Consider the following 15,454-nt stretch of genomic DNA (forward strand, 5'->3'; position numbering starts at 1 on the left):
TTTCAGGTGAAGAGCTAAATTTGTCAAAGTCCTTAATCAAGTTTAGCCCCAATATTAGTACCGCTAATCAGGCTAGTTTCAAATCATTGTTCCAAATGAAGCATGTTCAGGCGTTCAATCATCATCTAGGGGCCCCTATTGATTTCGTCTGAAAAAAAGAAGGACCACTTCCAATTCATTGTCGACAAAATAATCGGAAGAATAAATTGTTTAAATATTATTCGGATTTCTCAACCACATAAGTTAATTTTTATTAACTCAATTCTTGTAGCTATGGCTTCCCATCTTCTTGCTTGCTATGAGTTGCCGGTCTCAGTTACGGGGAAAATTGATTCGATACTAGCGCGCTTGTTTTGGGCGCATTCTGATTCTAAAGGAATGCACTGGGTTAATCAGGATACCATGCACCTTCCCCGTGGCCTGGGAGGGTTGGGCATTCGCTGCTTGTCATCTTTAAATAAAGCGATGCTTATGAAACAGGTTTGGCGGCTCTTCACTAATCCCCAGTTTCTAGTGTCTAAAGTTTTTGGGGCCCGCACAACCTTTCTTTCCAACAACTCTTTGAGTCGCCCGCGGTTCTCTGGCCGTCATTCTTATGGCCTTCGGGGGTTACTTAAAGCAGACTCTCTTTTACGACAAGGTTGGCATTGGAAAATTGGTAACGGTCGATCGACTCTTTCTGGTTCGGCTAGTTGGGTCAATGGTAGTATCCCGGAGTTTAAACCCGGGATTCCTTTACAAAATACTACAGATCTTACGGTCAGTTTTTTCATTCACCCTCATACCTTGGGCTGGGATAATGCTAAAGTTACTGATTGGTTTGCCCCTTCGGATGCTTCCACAATCTTAGCTATGGAGAGGCCTGATACGACTCAGGAAGATTTTCGTTATTGGTCCAGAACCCCGTCGGGGAGGTACTCGGTGAAAACAGGTTACGCAATGATACAACAACTACACTCTCCGACTTCTACATCTGATGGTATTGGGTCCTTTTGGAAAGTTCTTTGGTCGCTCCGATTACAACCAAAATGGAAGTTGTTTTTATGGAAACTGCTTCATTGTGCGCTTGCAGTTAAGGTGGAACTTGATCGTAGAGGTGTTCCGATTCAAGATGTGTATTGCGATCTTTGCACATCAGAACCGGAGGATTTACAACATCTCTTCAGAATGTGCTATAATGCACGAATAGCTTGGAGGGGTGGTTGCCTCGGCATCCGCTCAGAATTTAATGGAACCCTTTCTCTCTCAGATTGGATCCAAGATTATATCCGACTTTTTACTAGTTAGGATGGTCCTTCGGGTACGCGCTTGGGTAGCTTCGTCAGTACCCTTTGGACGCTATGGTTATGTCAAAATTCCAGAATCTTTAAGGTTTCTACTACTTCCCAGACGTTTGATTCTCAGTTAGCGCAGGTTATGGAGGCGCACATACTGTTTGTCAATACGGATGCTTCTACGAGCACCTCCTCCGTTGCAGGATATGCTGCGGATGCCTCTCCTCCGCCTGGGTTCTACACAGCTCAGCTTGGACTAGGCATCCAAGGACTGCCTCTACTTTCTCTCCAAATTGACGGATCCTGGTTCAAAGATTCTCAACAAGCTGGAATGGGATGGTGCGTGGATAATGCAGACCCGTTGGATGATCGGATCATTGGTGGCAGTAACTTCGGGATTTGCAACTCAGCTTTACACGCGGAGGCCTTTGCATGCATGTATGGGTTACAATGGGCTTTTGATTGCGGGTTTCGCTCGCTAACAGTTTTTACGGATTCCTATAATCTTGTCTCCCTTCTTAGGGGGGAGGGTCATGGTAACATTGCTTACCTTTGGCTCATTCGCAAGATTAAACTTATTGGCTCTACCTTTCAATTTTACTGCATTCACAAGGCAGATCGTCAGCGCGTGCATCGAGCTCATCAAATAGCTGGGGAAGCTTCTGTTAATTTTATTTGCTTTTATATTAATATGTAATATGTTTGTATCCTTTGTCAAAAAAAAAATAAAATAATTTTCTTTTTCAATTGGGGGCCGTCTCCATTTTGGGGCCCTGTGAAATGGGTCTCTTTGCACAGGCCCATAGTCGGCCATGCGTATTATATATTTAAATTTTATGTTGGGTTTATAATTTGGGAAGATTTTTTTGTATCATCTATGGTTATTTTAGATTTCTATAAATTCTTCTCTTCCAAAAAAAAAAAAAAAAAAAAAAAAAAAATTTGTATAAATTCTCAAGCATTTATAAAAAAACAAGTATTTATCCCGTTCAATGCACGGATTTCATTTTTTATCAAAATATATATATATATATATATATATATATATATATATATATATATATATATATATATATATATATATGCCAAGATACTTATTATATATACTACACGGCCAAGGAATTTTAAAATATGACCATTAGAATGATTTTATACCTATCGGTCACCTTCTAGGAAGAAGACAAATAGAATATAATTCATGTTCGTGCTAATTTAAGATACTCCTTTTCAAATTATAATTAAGTTAAACTAATAATTTTTTTTTTCCTTTTTTTTGAAAGAATAAATTATATCTTTCCTATTTCAAAGAAAATTGATGTATTATAAAATGAAAGTAAAACACATGATTAAAAAAAAAAGAACACATTATGATGTGAATAGTTAACTAAAATGTATGGGGTTTTTTATTTAAAAAATAAAAAACTAATGCAACCCTTTATAAAAAAAATTAAATGAAAAACAAAATAAATAATTTACAAATGAGCTGGCCCAGGTTTCTCACGGTGAGAAACTAGATTGTTTCTCACGAACACGTGGCATGTCCAATTGACAACTTTAGTAAAAAAAAACTACACGTCATATAGGCTGCCCATTATTTCGTTAAGTCACGCCGTTAGTCTTGCAACAATAATCACCTGAGTTTCATATGAAGAAGTCCCTTCTTCATTATCCAGCTTCATCTTCACACCTTCAATTGTACAGCTGTAATTGTTCACCTGCAATTGTTGCTTTGGTGAGCATTATCGTAGTTTTTGCTTTGGTCGTCTCGCTTGGTGGTGTCGGTGGTCGTAGGTTGCAAGTTCATATTAAGGTAATTTGTTTTCCCATTGTTTCGTGTTGTTGTTTCTTTCGGAACTTTTCAGGGAGTTATATCATGAATTTTTGTGGTTTAATGTTTAATTTTTGTTAATTTGTGTGAGACGTTGTTGAATTAGGGCATTGGTAAAATTTTGTTATGTGAATTACCTTTGCGGTTGATTGTTCTGATTTCTTTTACTTTGACAATAAAAGCTGTATTTTCGTTAAATTACGCAATTTAGTGTACTTATATTTGTGCTTTTGCTATGAATCTGCTACTGCTATTATTTTATTATACTTGGCTATGTATTCTGTTAATTTCTGTTTAGTATTTGATATTAGATCGTATTTGTAGGTGGATATGGATGTTAGTTTGTTAGGTGGGTGTGATGAGGTGGGTAATTTGATGGAAATTGGTGTAGAATATAGTCAACATGAAGGTTGTGTTTTGAATTCAGAGAACGTAAGTTCACTGGAGGTGGTCATGTTGAGGTGGGTAAGTTGATTGAAATTGGTGTAGATGGAAGTGAACATGAGGGGTGTGAAGTTTTGAGTGCAACTACTTAAGTTCACTAGGAGGTGGGTGTGATGAAGTGGGCAACTTGAAACTGGTCTTAATGCCATTGAACAGGATGACGTGAATACACAGTCCTTGGAGAACATCACCGTTACACAGACCATTGAAAAACACTTTATCATTGCCCACTAGAAATGGTAAAGCTAATAGTCCAGTGCAGAACTGCTCCCTAAATGAGAAAATTCAAACAATTGAGACTACTGTGTCCACGAATGAGTTCAGTGTGATAACCACTATTGACCCTCTTAAATCCTGGGAGGACATTGAGCAGTATTACAAAACATATGAAGAGTAGTGTGGATTTGGGGTTAGCAAGGTGCAAGCTGCTTCTAACAGTTCCAAAAGGATAAGCAGGATCACATGGAGGTGTGAATGTTGGGGTCCGCCAGACATGAGGGCCAGGCGGGAGGCAAGGAAAAGGGCCAAGTTAATGGATGTTGATGGCTGTGTAGGTAATGTGAATGGTGACATTGGTGAGGATGAGCTTGCACGTGGTAAAAAGAAATCCAAAAAATGAATCTGCTTAGCTAGGATATATGCTAGTCTTTCAAGTGATGGCCTATGGGTTCTGAAAATCGCCCACTTAGAACATACTCATATTCTTTCACCAAGCATGGCTAATTTGGTGAAAGAGTATCATATGAAGAATATGACCTCAACTGTACGAAAGAGGTTAGTTAATTATTACGAGGAGGGTGTACCTGTGACGTAAATTCGTGGGTGTTTAGGCACAGAGAATAAGAATTTGCCGAATATGAAGGATATGCAGCACGAGGTTTACAAGCATAGGTGCCTGAAGATGGTTGGGGGAGATGCACATGCAATGCTAGATTACTTTGATTATATGCAGGCTGATAATCAAAACTTTTACCATGTCCATAGGTTGGATCAGAAGGGTCGTCTAAAGGATGTGTTGTGGGTTGATGCAAGAAGTTGGGTGGCTTATGAGGAATTTGGAGACGTGTTGTGTTTTGATTCCACATATCTAACAAATAAGTACGAGCTACCATTTGCCAATTTCGTGGGAGTAAATCACCATGGCCAGTCCATTTTATTAGGTTGTGCTCTTGTTTCACAAGAAGACTGTGACACTTTTCGTTTGATATTCCAACAATGGTTAGCTTGCATGGGGAACAAAGCGCCCGCTGCTATTCTCACTGACCAAGCAGCTGCAATGAGGAAGCCTGTAGCAGAAATTATGCCTAATACACGCCATCGTTGGTGCATATGGCATATACTTAGGAAACTCCCCGAGAGACTTGGAAGCTATGCCTTGTAAGTAGTTCATTGTAAGCTTCGTTTTATACTCTTTTAAAACCTGACCTGCTGTTGATACATCTTGATTGTGTTTTTGTATCATAGGTATAAGCAGTTTAAAAAAACCCTTTAAAGGAAATAATGTATGAAAGTTTCACTGTTGAAGAATTTGTGAGTCGTTTGTGTGATGTAATGAAGTTGTACAAGCTTGAGGATAATGAATGGCTACAAGAGTTGTTCATTGAGAGGCACATGTGGATACCGGCTTACATGAAAGAGTACTTTTGGGCTGGTATGAAGACAACACAGAGAGTGGAGAGTATTAACAAGTTTTTGATGGATTTGTTACGCGAAAAACTAAGCTTTGTGAGTTCCTTGAAAAATATTGCAAAGCAATAAAGAAGAGGACCACCGATAAGATAGATGCTCACGCAAGGGATTCAAAATACATAAGGCGCCTTGTCAGTGGATTCAGAGCAGAGAAGCTTTTCCAAATAATCTACACAGATTACAAGTTTCAAGAAGTGCAAAAGGAATGTTCAAGGATGCTTTATGTTGTTCCTAAGGGTGAGAGAGTTATTAGTGAAACAGAAATCCACTATATTCAAGAAGACAGAGTTTGGCTCGTTGCTGAAGGAGCAAGTGAAGAAATCATCACCGAACACCGGAGGTTTTACTCACTTGTTTTCAACCTTATTACCAATGACACTATATGTGACTGTCGCAAGTTTGAGAAGGATGGTATTCTTTGTAAGCACATCATTAGAGTTTGGGATGATAACAAGGTCAAAGATATTCCATCAAAGTATATACTTGATCGTTGGCGGAAGGATATTCCGAGGAGGCACACATGAGTCAAGGTGGCTTATCACGATCCCAGTGAAACCAAAGAATTTAAACGCTGGAACAACTTGATTCATGATCTCGAGGCTTTGTGCGACGAAGCATCTGCAGTGGACAATGATACAGTTGAGGCTGTTCACAAAGCAGTGTCAAAGATTCGAGCGAAAATAAAAGTATGCCATGCTAAACACTTGGCAGCTAATGCTCCAACTGAGTGTTCAAGTTTCCTTTGTTCCGAAATTGGATCATCTAATCCCCAGAAAAGGCCAGGTAGTAAACCAATTTCAGTGTCCAAGGCACATAAAGTACCGATACCAGAAAAACCTTTTGGCTGCGAAGGAGGGCATAACAACTCTGTATTTGTGATTCATGATCCTTTATCTCAAAAAGGGCGTCGTGGGAGTCCGAAGGGATCTAAAAATAAGAGTGTGGCTAAATTAGGCAGCACACCGATGCATGTGACCGAGTCACAGAAAGTACCAAGGCCAAAAAGCGGAACACATCAAAACCATACCCATGGTGAAGTAACTAACAACTCTGCATTTGTAATTCATGAACCCGTAACTCAAAAAAGGTGACGTGTTCGTTCGAAGGGCTCTAAAAATAAGAGCCTGGATGAATTTGGCAGCACACCGATGGCTATGCCCCTGACTGAGTCACAACAAGTACCAAGGCCAGGAAACGTAACTCAACAACACTAGTAGAAAAACACTAAAGGCCACCGGTTTAAAACCCCCTTATGCCACCGGTTTTGAACCAGTGGGCATGTGAGGGGTGGCAAAAGCTTATTTAAAAGCCATCGGTTCAAAACCGGTGGAAAAAACTATTATTGCCACCGATTAACCGGTGGCATTATATATTCCCGCTTTTTTTTTTTTTTTATATATTAAATTTAAGCCAGCGGTTAACCGGTGGCAATTCTCCCATATAATTTTTTTTTTATTCACTTGAAATATCGAACAATTAAACCAAAAAAAAATTTCAACATCAAAATATAAATTGAATTTCATATTATCATTCAATATATATAAATCGCAAACTTACAACATATAATCAAAAAAAAAATTCCAATATAAATCAATATAATTGAAGTATTGAACAATTACAACATATAAATAAATAAAAAAAAAATATAAACCAAAAAAAAAAATTACAACATCAAAATAAAAAAAAAAAACCCATAGAACATCTAAACCAATATTCCTAAATCTTGATTCTTCGATTTCATCAATATACCTGCATCAATTAAAAAAAAATTGATTAAAATATATAAGCTGCGGGAAAAAAAAAATCCTCAGAACACTTGAACCCAGAAGATCGAGTTATACCCAGAAAAAACCCAGAAAAAAAGAATTTAGCCATAATTAAAATCGAATTAAACCCAAAAGATCGAATTAAAATCAAATAAAAATCGAATTAAAATCAATTTTAAAACTCAGAAAATTCGATTTTAAAAACCCAGAAAAATTCGATTGAAAAACCAGAAAAATTCAATTTAAAAACCAAGAAGAACTCGAATAAAATCGATTAAAATCAAATTAAAATCGATTTTAAAACTCAGAAATTTTGATTTAAAAAACCCAGAAATATTCGATTGAAAAACTAGAAATATTCGATTTAAAAACCAAGAAAAACCCAGAAGAACTAGAATTAAATCGATTAAAATCAAATTAAAATCGAATTAAATTCGATTTTAAAACTCAGAAAATTCGATTTTAAAAACCCAGAAAAATTTAATTTAAAAACGCAGATAAATTCAATTTAAAAACCCAAAAAAACCAACAAGAATCGAATAAAATCGATTAAAATCAAATAAAGATCAAATTAAAATCGATTAAAATCAAATTAAAATCGAATTAAAATCAAATAAAAGTCAATTAAAATCAAACCCTAACCTCGATTGAAGTCGGTGTTGCTCATGCATGTGTTCGTGGTGTTATTGCAGCGGTGGTGGTGTTATTGTTGCGGTGGAAAAATTGGTGGTGGTGGTGGAGATCGAAGGAGATGAGAAAGAGAACGAGGAGAGGGAAGAGAGGAGAGAGAAAGAGAAGGAGGAGAGGATGAAGGAGAAGAGGGGAGAGGGGATCGGAGCTGATCGAGGAGAGAGAAAGAGAAGGAGGAGAGGTGGGTTATGAACTGGAAAGAGAAGGTGGGTGATGAAACGGGTGGTGATGGGTGCGTGAAATGGTAGGGTTTGGGTACATAAAGGGCCGGGTTTTTTTTTTATTAGAAAGCCACCGGTTTTAAACCGGTGGGAATAATATTTTCCCCACCGGTTCGGTTTGAACCGGTGGCAATAATATCCCCGCCTATTTTTCCCCTGTTTTTGCCACCGGTTCTTTAAAACCGGTGGCAATTGAGCGTTGCATTTTTGCCTTTTTCTACTAGTGCAAAACCATACCCACTGTGAAGGAACTGACAATTCTGCATTTGTAATTCATGATCCTGTAACTGTAAAAACGCCTGGGGGGCGTCCAAAGGGATCTAGAAATAAGACCCTGGCTAAATTAGGCTACAATCATAGTAAGTCAAAAGCTGCAAAGGTAACAACCCCAATTACCTTTCTCATGGTCCTATTGCGTCTTAATTCACTACCACAAATTCACCTTTGTGCCACGAGTAAAATCGTGGCACAAGTTTAAAATTCTCGTGGCAATGTAGTGTAGCCACGGGAATTTTTAAATTTACTCCTGTGACACAAGAGGCCGTGGCTAGGAAATTTGCCACGGGAAAATGGATGTCGTGGCAAATTTCGAATTTTATGCCACGGGTATGTAACGTGGCAAACAAATTCACTTGCCACGAATATTAATGTGGCTAACAAGTTCTTTGCCACAAATTCTACCGTGGCTAATAAACTTAGTTGCCACAAACATTACCGTGACCAGTAATCTTCTTTGCCACAAATATTACCGTGGCTAATAAACTTTGTCGCCGCAATATACTGTAGCTAATTATTTATTTGCCACAAATAATACCGTGGCAAATAAATCCATTGCCACATTACTTTCGTGACAAATAATATCATTTTACACTAATGACTATCGTGGCTAATAATTTCAATGGGCATAAGCTTTAATTTGTTGCAGCATTTATGGTATACGCATAACTGAATATTAAAGATGGAGTTTTTCTCAAATAAGTCATATTTGTCATTCTTGAAATCGATATATAACATTAAAAAGGTGATATTATGTCTTGGAATCCCATTCATTCAAACATACTTGAATTCGATATCCATACATACAAACATACTAGAAATCAATTGTCTCATTGTCTCATCACTAGCTCACTCTTACTAAAATAAATAAAAAATAAAACACTCAAATCGTTTTGCTGAAGAACAATATATACTCTATATATATGTACAATGTGACAATATGTCTGTGCTCCGCTCCTTGTTACCTACAATAAATAAATAGATAAATGATCAAGTTAATATTTTTTCAAAAAGAGCACCAAAAAAAGGATATGTTTTCAAAATGAAAAAGTCAAATTGACACAAAATATAGAACAATTAACTTTAAGCTCATAAATTATAACAACTGGCACATGGCAAAATTCTTTAATGTCTAACTACTGCTGCTATAACAGGTGAATAATGTATAACAGGTGAATAATGTATAACTACTTTAAGCTCATAAACTTATATCTAAGATGAATCATGCACCAATGAATAATGTATAACAGGTGAAGATAGCATTACTTACTTCATTCCTTTGAACCTTGACTTCCTAAATCATCAGAATCTGATGAACTTCCTGCTCCAAGAAAATCCAGAAGTTGACTAAACTTCTTCTCCTAAACTGCATTATTATCAGCAATTTTTCTGTCCACGTCATTCTTAACAGCTTCCGCCTCTTTTTTGGCTTGTTCAGCTTCTATTTTAGCCTGTTCTGCTTCTGTTCTAGCAGTTTCAGCTTCTTTTCTTGCATCTTCAATTGCTTGATCTGCTTTCTTTATAACTTCATTCACCTCTTGAGTAAGATCAATTCGAGAGGGCTTTACTTTAAAATGTTGCGTTATACTTCTACCAGGTCCATGAGCTTTCAAATACCCATGTGTATCTTTGCCAAGCACATCTGAATAATTTGCTCATCTGTTTTCTCATTAAGACCTTGCTCTCTTTGTTCCTTTAATTTGTTTATCTCATCCTATGAATAAACAATATTAAGTTAGAAGATAAGATGGTAAATGTTAAATAGAAAATAACAAACATAAAACTTATAAACTTACTACTGCATGAGTGTTATTTGCCAAATTGATTGCATTCACAGCCTTCTCAGATTTTCTTGTACGAGTTGCAACCAATACATCAACTCGAGAACACTTCCCGCCATTCTTCTTCTTCTACAAACATTACAGAGTTTTTAGAATCAAATTACACTCCCAATTATTGTACGTTTGCATATTTTGAATAAGTACGAGAATTACTTCGTAAAATTTTTAGTGGTTTAGAAGCTAATGACATTTAGTTATGTCCAACATAATTTAAATTTCCATGTGTCAAGAATTCAGCTAATAAAAAAATAAAAAAAATAAAAAAAACAAATTCAGCTGGTGTAAAAGTTTTGTTGGATAATAAGGCCTACAGACCCTGAAGCCTACAAGCTACTGCTCCTTGATTTTACTATTGAAGAAAAAGTATGATTGTTTAGGTATAACGTCAAAGTGATACCTGACCCCTCTAGGATGTCATGATCATACGTACAAAGGAAGTAAAGGCTCCTACTGTACTCTGATCGACAAAATTAGTCTGATCAAAGCGTTTTCCTACCCGTCAGCATAATATTGCGGAGCACAAAGTCTAGCTTCGCAGCAGTAAGCTGCCGCCGAGTTTGATGCAAAATTTTATAGCTTGTGTAGAGGATGTAAGAGTAGAAGAACTCCCACAATTCAATAAGTGGGTAAAGGACAATAAATTCAAAGTCAAATTCTTCAGTTTGATAAGATTTCAGATCAGCTAAGAACTGCAGCAGCTAGCTCAGGTTATTATAACATTGATGACTCTTGCAAATTAGCAAGGTTTGTCAGCAAAAGAAATCAGAATTTTCAGCAAGACAGTAAGATTTTTCAGAAGAAAAATCGATATTCTCACAAAATCTAAGCAGTAGTTTCAGTTTTTTCGATGGAAAATATGAATTTCAGCAAGGAAGAAAGCTTCTCAGAAGATAATTCAAGATTTTGGCAAAGCAGTAATATTTCTCAGCAAGAGAAACCAGATTTTTCACCAAGTCAGTCAGAGTTTAAGCAAGAAAATCGAAGTTTCCAGCGAAAATCAGAACTTTTTAGCAAGCAGGATAATCAAATGTTTCAAAAAACAACAAGATTTTCAAGAAGAAAAAGCTATATCCTTGCAAAATTTCAGCAGGAGTCAGCATTTCCAGCAGAAAAATGAGAATTTCAGCGAGGTTGTAGGCTTCTCAGAAGAAGAAATAAAATTTTTGCAAGGAAATAAAGTTCCTCAGCAAGAAGAATCTGATTTTTCAGCAAGTCAACCAGATTTTTTCAGTAGAAAAATTAAAAACTTCAGCAGGGAAATCGAAATTTTCAGCAAAAGTCAGAATTTTTTCAGCGAGCGGAATATTCCGATGCTGTAGCAAGAAAGTAAGATTATTATCAAAGCAGTTATATTTTTCAGTAGAAAAATCAAAATCTCAGCAGATTTTTCAGTCGTGAATCATCAGTCTCCTTTAAGTCTTAGAACCGCTGTAGCACCTCTAAGACTTAGGGGGCTAGATGCAAGGGAGCAACTCTACACCGCTCCATCATTTGGGGGTTCTGTAATGTGGGATGACTCCCTCTGAGTCATATGACTAATAATTATCAATAGTCATACATAATTCACAATTCACAATGACTAGAATGGCACATTTCCAACAGAATTTGTCAGGTTTCTGTATACATCAATATATCGGAGGATTGAGTTTATTAACAAAAAAAAGGAGGAAATATGCCTTATTCTTAATAAATTCTCTCTATCTCCTTTGGTTCCGTTCTTTTGAGTTGTTTTGCTCTATTCTACTCTACCCAAAAACTCAACAAAAATAGGGCCGAAGTATTATAAACTTCAAACTTGTTAGTTATTAAGAATATTTATTTTTTTATACTACTTGCACAAACTCAGCATTTAACCATTGAACTTTATGGACATTTTCAGTGAAATTGCAATGGTGGCAGAAGATTTTTAACAATCATCAAATATGTATGCTTAGTTTTGTAAGATTCAAAGTTCATTTTTTTTTTTGTGCTAAAATTCAAATCAAAATGCATATGATAATAATTTAATAAATTATTATGATAAACTTGTTTTTGTGTGGCAGTCGAAGAACCACCAGGACTAAATCTCATTTTTAGATCTTAACCACCATCATGTATATAATTATTAATTATGGGAAATCATTAATCAAAGTCTTCAACAACCCTATTAGCTTATTAATTAAAAGCTACTTCATCTAAGAAGTACAGAGTAATAGTCTTCTAAATAATTTGCATGCATGAATCACATCATATATTTATTTATATGCTTTACATTGAGAGATTGATACCACTACAACTCAGTTATAGATTGTAAGTCTGAAGTATATCGGAGGATTGAGTCACACCAAATTGAAGCAAAAATCGAAAAATAAAATCAAAATTCGAGAACAAAAATCAGAAATTATGAAAATTAAAGAGAAAAAATCTTGAGCCTCGCCAAATTGAAGCAAATATCGAAAAATAAAATCAAAATTCGAGAACAAATCTGTTCAAGCATAGCAACTACAATCCAACATAATTCAATTGCTACCACATATGTATTAGAAAAAATAAATTAAAATTTCCATTGATTCACGCATTAAAACACAACATATGAGAAAAGAGAGCAGTAAATAGATCTAACCTTGAAATTTTGTCCAAGAATTGATCTTCTGAGCGTTAGTCGAATCTTCAAATTAGGGTCCTTAGAACGAACGGTTCTCGTTTATCAGCAAACAAGGTTTCTGAATTTTTTTTAATAGGAAGGTTTTTGATTTTTGAGGAGAATTTTGTGGTTTTTCTAAATTTGTTAATAAGTGGCGGCTAATGAAAAAAAAATTAAGCGCCTAATCTAATCGATTTTAGGATAGTAGGTAGTCGTACTTTTGTTTCGGATTTCCCTGATTGTATTGTCCCACTCTTGGTTTCTGATTTTCCTATTAATGAGATTTAGTCCCCTTTAGAGGCTTTATTCAAAAAAAAAAAATTTGGGATTTGTGAGGGGATTAGTGTTTGTGAGATTTTTTTGTTTGGGGTAATTAGCTACCTAATCGGTGAACTAACTTCTTTCTTTTTTTTTTTTTTTTTTTTTTTTTTTTTTTTTTTTTTTTTTTTTTTTGAATAGGGTGAACTAACATTATTTGTTAATTAAGATTAAGTGGTACTTTATATAAGTATCAATATAACATAATGACCTTATATCCTTTTTTAATCTTTTTTGTGTTTTGTTGATTTGTCTTAGTTTTTTTTTATTTAATTTGAAGTGGTTAATTCTATTTTTTTTATTACACATGTATGATTATTCATAATGTAATAACTTGTTATTACATTAATTATACTATCTTCGATTTTTATTAGTTGCAACTTCGGAATAATTTATATCTCACTAATAATGCCTCAAAGTTACAACTAATTAAAAATCAAAGGTTGTGTATATATATTATAGAATGTAGTATATATTGTTCCTCTAGAAAAAAGTAAGAAATGCATATATTATAAAGGTGCTTATTAATAATAATAATAAAAAAAAAAACGATATTACTTATTCAAGAGTTACTTATTTAAGGGGTTACTTGGTCGGTTAAGGGTTACTACTATTAAGTAACTTATAACCAACCGAGTAACTCATGAATAACTAACCCCTAACTGATAACCCTTGAATAAATAACCCCATAATAAGTGTCCTCGAAATATAAAAGTAATAACTGAAATTGAATTATTGATAAAATATTAATTGTGTTAATTTCCGACAATAAGTACACAATTAATTATGTTTTCTTACATTTAATAATCTAATAAGTACATAATTAATTATGTTTTCTTACATTTAATAATCTAGTTACAAAAAAAAAAAAAATATTGTGTGAATATCATTTCAGCTTAATTTTAATTTAATTCATTTCAGCTCCAATCAGTTTAGTTCAATTCAGTTCAGCTCTAATCAATTTAGTTCAGTTCAGCTCCAAATTTCCTTCATTCTTAAAAAAATATTCATTTCAGCTTAGTTTAGTTTAGTTAAGTTCAGCTCCAATCAGTTCAATTCAACTCCAATCAGTTCAGTTTAGTTCAGTTAAGTTAAGCTCGCTTTAGTTCAGTAAATGTGAACAAGCCCTTAGTCTAAGAAAGAGTTAAAGAGTAATTTAACTTTAATACTAATAGAGTTCCTCCATCCAATACTATTTTAATAATCCTATAAAATTGATTAACAATATTGTTAGAGTAATATTAGGTTATTGTTAATCCATGTTTTAACAACCCCATTCTAATTATTTCATATAATAGTATAGTCTCCTATCTAGATTAATTTATATATATAGGTACTTGTATAATCATTGTAATGTAATTTTGAAACTATGCTCATATCTATTACGGAGCACTAAATTATTTCAGATTATACTTATATTTATAAAATAAAACATTTATATATATTCATGTGTATTGAATGCTATGTTTGTTGTACACTATCTTTTTTTTTTTTTATATACTCCCTTCGTGTTTTTTTTAAGTGACACAGTTTGACCGACACGTAGTTTTAGGAGATTTTATTGACTTTAATAAAATAAGATGTTAGTGGGGTAGGTTGGAGGAGTGAAAAATGATAAAGTAAAAGAATGTGAGAGGAAATGCGGACCATGAAAGGAATGAGAAATGATAAAGTAAGAGATAGTGGGGTGAAAAAATATTATTAAAATGTAAGGAATTTCTAAAAGAGGAAGTGTGTCACTTTAAAAAAAAACAATTGTTTAAGGAAAGTGGGTCACTTAAAAAAACACGGAGGGATTATATAAAATCATTCATAAATAAAAGTTATACGACATCTAAAAAAAGATTTAGATCTACTAAATACGTAATAATTGAATCAAATCGAATCATTCGTAAGCAAATTCTCCATGTTATGATCGTTGTCTCATATCATACTATCTTATATCTATTCAGTGAGCAATTCGAATATAAAATTATAATTTTTTAAATAAAGTTCTAATCAATAAAAAATCAAAAAATAAAATATAAAAAATAAAATTAATTTTACAAAGCTACAAGTAAAATGTAGGAGGGAAATTTACCTCCATAATCAGTAAAGAGGTTGAAAATTTTGTGTGGAATTCTACCCCTAAAGTAAAACTCATCTACATTAGGCGGTAAAACTCCCTCCAAATCAATACTCAATATATCTAATCTATAATAAAAAAAATTTAAAAAAATCAAAAACAAAATTAAAAACAAAAAACATTAAGAAAAAGGGTGTAAAACACTTAAACACTAACAGCTTCAATTCCTCCACCTGCGTTCTTCATCCTTCACTCCATTTTTTTTTTAAATTTTTTTTTTTTGGGAAAGCCAGTTCTTTACTCCATCCTCTATTCTCTACCAATTTCAAGCTTTTAACCCAACTACTCTCTTCTAGACTCAAGTGGGAAATCTCAAATTCTCAGGTAAGTTCCTTCTCTCCTATATCTGAAATTTAATT

At 34.4% G+C, this 15,454-nt stretch overlaps 1 long non-coding RNA gene across 1 annotated transcript; it reads right to left on the bottom strand.

Annotated features, from left to right (window-relative positions):
- Positions 1-8,918: 8,918 nt before the first annotated feature.
- Positions 8,919-12,942, bottom strand: LOC145558604 (uncharacterized). Its single transcript, XR_014092557.1, has 4 exons — positions 12,632-12,942; positions 9,985-10,098; positions 9,459-9,902; positions 8,919-9,153 (listed from the first exon to the last, which is right to left on the bottom strand). It is a non-coding gene; the product is annotated as an uncharacterized LOC145558604 (long non-coding RNA).
- Positions 12,943-15,454: the final 2,512 nt, after the last annotated feature.

Source organism: Chenopodium album, chromosome 9, assembly GCF_948465745.1.
Source record: "Chenopodium album chromosome 9, dcCheAlbu1.1, whole genome shotgun sequence".
NCBI lineage: Eukaryota > Viridiplantae > Streptophyta > Magnoliopsida > Caryophyllales > Amaranthaceae > Chenopodium > Chenopodium album.